Source organism: Sciurus vulgaris (assembly GCF_902686455.1).
Source record: "Sciurus vulgaris genome assembly, chromosome: X".
Taxonomy (NCBI): Eukaryota; Metazoa; Chordata; class Mammalia; order Rodentia; family Sciuridae; genus Sciurus; species Sciurus vulgaris.
In genome coordinates this window covers 89,195,419-89,202,312 of record NC_136471.1, presented here as the reverse complement: position 1 = coordinate 89,202,312, position 6,894 = coordinate 89,195,419, and positions in this window count along the sequence as shown.

The following is a 6,894-nucleotide window of genomic DNA, read 5'->3' as shown; positions in this document are numbered from 1 at the left end:
TTTTTATTTTAATTTTTAAGTGTTTATAACAGATTTTTTATTTTTAATTTTTCACATTTTACTGGTCCATTGCAGTTGTATATAATGATGGAATGTGTTCTTACATATTTGTACATGCAACACAATATTATAATTTAACCAATACTACTCCCGAACACTTCCTTCCCTCCCTCCACACTTGTCACTCCCTGGTCCCCTTCCTCTACTGATCTCCCTTTTATTTTCATGAGATCCTTGCTCCCTACCTTTCTTTTCCTTTTTCCTCTATAGCTTCTACATATGAGAGAAAACAAATGACCCTTGACCTTCTTATTTTGACTTACTTTGGTTAAATAATGGTCCCTAGTTTCAATGGCAAAACTTCTTTTGATTGATGAAATTTTGCCAAGAGCAATTTTCTTCTTCCTGAGTACATAGTGCAAACTTTTTTGAAGCTGTTTATAGTTGTTTTTTCTATTTCTGCTTTTTACTACCTTTGACCTTTGATAAAAGTTGTATATATACATGAGTTCTGTGGTAACTGAACTGAGACTGATACTGTGCCAGAAGCTTCTAATTTAGATTTTTTTATTGTGTGAATATTTATGTGCTGTGTATATGTATATCTGAATCACAATCTCATGTATTTAACATGTGCTTATAGGCTCATTGATGTGTAGGGGAAGAAAGGGCATAAGAAATCTCAAAGGAGAGGAAATTCCTGGAGAAGGGGTAGAGATAGAGTGTGTTGGGTATAATCCTGTTTTGCAGGACCCAGATTCGTTTTTTCCTAAATCTGTGGGAGGTCCTTTCATCTGAGCCCTAGAATCAAGAGGTATTTGTCATAGTTTGAAGAGAGGAGGCTTGTGTGTGAAAGAAAGAGGAAGAAGTCAGGGATTGGTCTACTTCCCAAAGAGCCTTCTTCCCTCCTGCTGGGGTCCTCTTTGGCAGAAGAGAGCTTTGAATTCTTTTGCTGGAGCATGAGGAGGGGGAGGATCACTGAAGGGAATGAAGAAGTGGCCTGTCAGAGTTACCCAATGTCCAGAGATCCTAATGGGAGAGCTAAGGAGGCAGCCCAGGAAAGGCCAACTGAAGCAAGCTGACTGCAAAAGAGCCATCTCATTCTACAACCACTTATTTCCAGTTATTTAAGAGCTTCTGGGGTTTTTTCCCACACATTTTTATTGATGCATTATAGTTGTACATACTGATGGGATTTGTTGTTACATATTCACACACACACACACACACACACAATAAAACAATAAAGCATTTGGGTTTTGATTTTTGTTTTATTTTATTATAGTTAGCTCTTCCATTGTGCCCACAAGCAAAAGAGTAGGTTGTGGGAATTCAGGTATAGGGCTGCATAAGAGCCAAGTAAACATTCTTTGAATACAAGGAAATGGGAAATCACTTGAGGTGATCATCTCATACATGATAGTTGCTTCATTTGAGTCTTTTGACACTACTGGAGGGGATTTAGAAAGGCATTTACATTGTATGTGTGTATGTGTGTGTGTGTGTGTGTGTGTGTGTGTGTGTGTGTATGTTCTTTTCAAATTTATCTTTGCTTTGTGTCACCAGCCTTACTTTCTGAGGGGCCCTTTCCCATTATTTCTACTTGCATTCTTATTCCTATAATGATTTGGGTACCTTGGAGGGCCTATCTTCCCCATTCTGCATCTTACCTCAGCTCTATGTCCGTACCACAGGATGGATTGGGGAATAGAATTTAGCTTCTCCATAATTTCAATAAGGGACTAAAACCACACCACATAAAATAATATTGATAACATTCTTTTAAGTGAATAATTGACATTCTGTCAATCTTATGTCAAGTATAAATAAAAGAATCATTGAAAACTATTTTAACTAATCTGTAATCTACAGTGTTAAGTAAAACAATATACTCTCAATGCAAATACAAACTCGAATATTTTTATCTCACTCCCTACTTTATTTTCTACCCTGCTTTCTCACCTAAGCTCCTCGGATGTGGGGATTCTAGATGCCACCACTAGATTGGCTCCCTTTTCTCCACTTGCACCACCCAATTCCAACTGTAATGCCCAAACTGCCTGGCTTTAGGTAGAATGTCCAGGGATGTTTGACACTAGCTATGGCCCTCTTGAAGACTCAGATTTTCATTGTTCAATCTTGGTAATATAAGAAGCTTTCATTTAGTTCTTTCTACTTTTAAAAAGTTTTTTAAAATTTATTCTTATCTGTTGTGCATGACAGTAGAATGCATTTTTACATTTTGATAGATCGTACATAAATGAAGTGTAATCTCTCCATGCAGTCATGTATGTACATGAGATAATAATGGTGAGATGAAATCTTAGTTTTCATTTGCATTTCTCTAATTGCTAGAGACATTGAACATTTGTTCATGTATTTATTGATGGATTGTATATCTTCTATAAAGAATCTGTTCAATTCTCTAGCCCTTTTATTGATTGGGTTGTTTGTTTTTTGGTGTTGTTGTTTTTTGAGTTCTTTTTATGTCCTAGAGATTAATGCTTTATCTGAGGTGCATGTGGTGAAGATTTTCTTCCAATCTGTAGGCTCTGTCTTCACATTATTGATTGTTTCTTTTACAGAGAAGAGGCATTTTAGTTTGAGTCCATCCCATTTATTGATTCTTGATTTAACTTCTTACACTTTAGGACTCTTGTTAAGAAAGTCAGATCCTAGGTCAACATGGTGAAGATTTGGGCCTAATTTTTCTTCTAGTAATCACAGGGTCTCTGCTTTAGTGCCTACATCTTTGATTCATGTTGAGTTGAGTTTCATGCAGGGTGAAAGATAAAGGTTTAATTTCATTTTGTTACATGTGGCTTTCCATTTTTCCCAGCACCATTTGTTGAATAGGATATCTTTTATCCAGTGAATGTTTTTGGTACCTTTGTCTAGTATGAGATATCTGTATTTATGTGGGTTTGTCCCTGTGTCTTCTATTCTGTACCATTGGTCTATATGTCTCTTTTGGTGCCAATACCATGCTGTTTCTATTACTATAGCTTTAAATAAACACTGTTGCCCAATATGCAGCTGACCTTTGTGCAGTGGCTGATCTTACAGGAGAACCCATTCCAGGCAGCTGGCCAAGCATCTAATTTTCTATCCTCCTAGTACCTGCATGAATGAATAGAGAGAGAGAAGAAAAAGAAAAAGGTCCCTACCCTGAGTGGCCTTAATCCTGGTCCTGCATTTATAGAAGTGCTACAGAAATTGACAGGGTCCCTAATCCTTGGGATGAGAGGTATTGCCAGCCCCAGAAACATGTCTTTGGTTGTCTCTCCAACCAATAACCACCCCCACAATCTAGGGGTTTTCACCTTCTCTTTTTTATGAAAGTGAGAAGAAAAGATAACATATCCCTCTTCTTCCCCTTTGAGTTTCAGGGAAGAATAAATGCTGGGTTTTGGAGGGCATGTTTCCAAGTGAAGGTGAGAACTTGACCTTTGTCATATTGTCTCAAGGATCCTGCCGGTTTCTGAGCAGTGTGAGTACAACATTCCCTGGACCTAAAGAAAATACTACATTCAGACTCCACACACATAAGACTGTTCAAGACTGTGAAAGGGATATTAAAGAAAGGAAAAGTTAAATGGGGAAAAGAGAGAGAGAGGCCCAAAAGGAAGAGACTAGAGGAAGGGAAAGCTGAAGTAAGAGAAAAGGGAGTAAACTGAAGAAAGTGGAGATAAAAGGGAAAAAGAAGGTCTCCAAGTGGGCAGGACTAACTTATTTGTCTATTTGTGTTATTGCTTTTGAACATCTGTCATGAATTGTTTAATTTTCTCCTGACTATAATTCTCTCAGCTTTCCCTGAAAGCTCTGAATTGAAAATTTTTTCCCAAATACAGATAAACAGCATTTTCACTTATCTTGTCATATTTTTGCCTTCTTTGCTCTTTCAAAGGCAGCCAGGAGGGTGATAATAAGAGAAGAGCCACATGGCCCATGTGGGCTGAATTTTAGGATCAGATAGAGAATACTCATCCAAGTCAGGGCCTGATGGTTTTTAATAGCGCAACAGCACCTATGTACTATTGATGTGATTTGTAGCATACTTCAGAAAACAATTGATAGTGCTTAGAGAATATGATCTTAAATGGAAGGGTCCTCATTTCAGGGAAATAACCCACTTAACTTCCAACTATCTTATGATCCAGGTACACCACTTTTGAGTATATCTCCAAAGGAAATGAAAATAACAAAGAGATACCCAAAATTCCATGTTTATTGTGGGCACTTCTTACTATATCTGAGATATGAAATCAACCTTTGTGTCCATCAACAGATGAATAAATAAAGAAAATGTGGCATATATACACAATGGATATTACTCTTCTATAAAGAAGAACAAATTTCTATCATTTGCAGCAAGATGAATGGAACTGGAGAACAATGTGTTAAGTGAAATAAGCCAGACAGAAAGATAAGAAGAACTGCATGATTTTGCTCATCTGTGGAAATTTAAAAAGGCAACCTGAATATAAAATAGTGTTAATGAAAAATTAAAATGTTTTAAAAGACCTCTTACTTGCCTTGCCTCACTTACAGCCTTTCCTTATCTCTTACTTTGGTGGTTCTAATACTCTATTCTTCAAATATTCCCACTTTCTCTCCCCATCATCCTAAAAGACACACACACACAGTAAGTGAATGAAGTCTAAGAGGTCAAGAAGGTTGTAAGATGCTTGTCTTCCTGACATCACCAATGTCTTGGATAACATGACTTCTGGCATGAATACTCCCTATTATGCTTCCTTTCAACATTTTCTCATTATGTTTCTTAACCTTTCTCCCCTAGTGTATTTGGTACAGAGGCAGTGCAATCCCCTTACTTTACAAAAGAGTCACCAATCTTGTATAGTCGTGAAATAAAACTGATGAAAGTCTTGATCCTGAGTTTAAGCCTGAAACAAATGCTGACCTCTTTATTGTTATTCCCCTATGCATTGGATGAAAGCAAGAAACTTGGGCAGAATGTACTAGTAAGAAAATAAGAAACCAATTGGTTAAAGGAAGGAATCAGTAAAGGGAGATATATTGATATGTGAAAGAATGATGAGGTCTCACACATTGTGGAAAAAAAAACATTTTTTTCATAAATAGGTTATTTCATAAATAAGTATAGAATCTGGTTTCTATATTTATCCTCTGCATAATAGGGATATTCTACACAAATGGCACATACCTGACTGACCTCTTCTCAGCCATTCCTGAACTCTACTTAACTCTAGTGTGGGATCCTGATAATATTTGCACAAAAAGGAAAATGAACTAAAGAATTAATTTTAGGGTACTGAAGTCATTTTGACATGAAAAAGTCTTTGGCAAAATGATATAATAGCATGGTAATAATAATAGTTAAAATTAATGAAGCAAATCTATGTGCCATGCCCAGTTCTGATATGTGACATTTATAACCATTTTCAAGTGAGGAAACTAAGGCCAGTGAGATGAAGTAACTCCCTTTCCCCTGAATTTCTAAGGTCTACTTACCTTACTCTATTTGTTCATTTCTCTCATACTTTTCATCTTCAAATGTACTATAAAATGTATTATATTTATTGTTTATTATCTCCCCCTATAGAATGCTGGTTCTGTGAAGGTATGGATCTGTACCCATTTTGTTCAGTGAGGCATCCAAAATGTCTAAAATGAAGTTTTGCCTATATTAGAACCTCACTTAATATTTGGTCAATGAATAACTTTCTCAAGGCTATGCAACTTGTGAAAAACAGAGTTCAGATTTTCACAGATTTGAAGGCAAGCTGGCTTCAGTATGCTCTCTTAACTACTTGACTATATTGTCTCTCTACCTGAAGTATATGAATTATTCATCAGTTTCTGATGCCATATAAAATATGATGCTTTCCACAGCTGCCTTTATAAACCATAGACCCATTGTAGTCTATATAGGGAGAGGTCAGTGGAGTCTTCTGCATGATTGCTAAGGGATTTCCCTGGGAGAATTCCCAGCATGCATCAGTCCTTGTGGGCTCATTTTAGCTTGACTTATGTACAGTGTGGTCATTCTGGATAAAGAAGGATGATGTCACAAGGGCTTATGCATTTTCTGTTGAGTCTTGGCATGGCTAAACTCAGAGAAAATGATTCTTTTGTTTTATGTATCTGTGACCTTTTGGTGTCTAGTCCTTTCACATTCTCATTCCCCTTTCCAAAGTCATGAGAAGAACTTTCATGGTGAAGATCAAAAGTCAGAGGAAGTTCAACTGTGGATTTCATTTAGAAATGGAAATGCACTACAGTATCACTTCAGAAGGCTTTTTAAATGCAGAGTTGATTTTAGGCTAGTAGTCAAGTGGGGAAGCTTAATTGAGATGGCAACTAATAGAGCCCTAGTTTCTGGGTCAGCTTAGCTTTTGAACACATTCTCCAGTTTATGCTTTCATTACCATAGTATGGAATTGGGTATGATCAATAGTATTTTTCCACCTGTAATTTTAAAAAGTATAAAATATGGGAGATGATACTTTTAAGTTAGAAGACCAGATATGATGACAACTTGTTCATTCATTCCCCCTAACTGTAAGTTTAGAGATACCAGAAGCAACCCTTTCTCATTTGCCTGGTCCCTGAAACCTATTCACAAGTACCTTTTTCATATTCATGGGTGTCTCTTAGGAGGAGAGATAAATAGCTGTTCACATGACAATTTTCAGAGTCCTAGAGAGTGCAATGTGTACTATATTAAAGTTGAAATAGAATATCTTGACCAAGAATGACAACTAGACAAGATGATTGCATGTGTTACAGTCTACATGTAACAGGAAATGGGCAATGCAATCTACTCCCTGCAACAGATTTTGAGATCCTCAAGTCACATTTGCATTCTCTATCATTGTCTGGCACCTTTTCCAGTATTTGACAATTTTT